Here is an 813-nt window from a genome sequence, read left to right on the forward strand (position 1 = left end):
GTCTCTAATAGACTAAACCACTTGTTACTATTCACATTACTACTTTATAACTTGATCTTCTTCTTTTGTAGCCTCAAGTGTCATCTGGAAGGCTCTCGCCTTCGGCTTTAGTGGTAGATTGGGCTTTGCAGCATCCTTCCTCTTCGGACAGTCTTTAAAAACATGCCCTTCTTCAAGGCACTCAAAACATACCCTTTTGTCGGACGGACACATGTTGGCATAATGCCCAGTCTTTCCACATTTGAAGCAAGTCACCTCCTCAATACATTTCCCTGAGTGCTTTTTCTTGCACTTCTCACACCACTTCACTTCACCTCCTCCTCCAAACTTCTTAAACTTAGAAAATTTTCTTTTCTTACTGGAACATGAAGTTCCTTCAAATTTTCTCTTTTCACCAACTTACGCCCTCTCCAGACCCTTCTCTCTGATATGAACGTCAACGTTCTTAGCAGCCCAGATGTCGGCTTTCAAAGTGGTTGCTTGCATAACTATCGGACCAAAGTCCGCTGGTAATCCGAGGGCAAACTTGTTGACCTTAGAGAGTTCAGTTGGAACTAGATGAGGAACAAGCTTCATCTTTTCCGTAAAACTAGCAGCGTATTCAGTAAAGCTCATCTTTCCCTTCTTTAAATTCTAGAACTCATTGTTGATTTCCAGAAGATCCTGCTCAGAGAAGTGTTGCAGTTTCAGTTATAGTACAAAGTCTTCCCAAGACATCTTACTAGCTTCTCCCTTGGGCATCTAATTAGCTAGTAACTTCCACCAGTTCAACACACCAGACTTTAACAGAGGAGTTGCAAGTGCGGTCTTTTG

The sequence above is a fragment of the Lactuca serriola genome, chromosome 4, assembly GCF_051521515.1.
Source record: "Lactuca serriola cultivar US96UC23 chromosome 4, Lser_US96UC23_V15, whole genome shotgun sequence".
Lineage (NCBI taxonomy): Eukaryota > Viridiplantae > Streptophyta > Magnoliopsida > Asterales > Asteraceae > Lactuca > Lactuca serriola.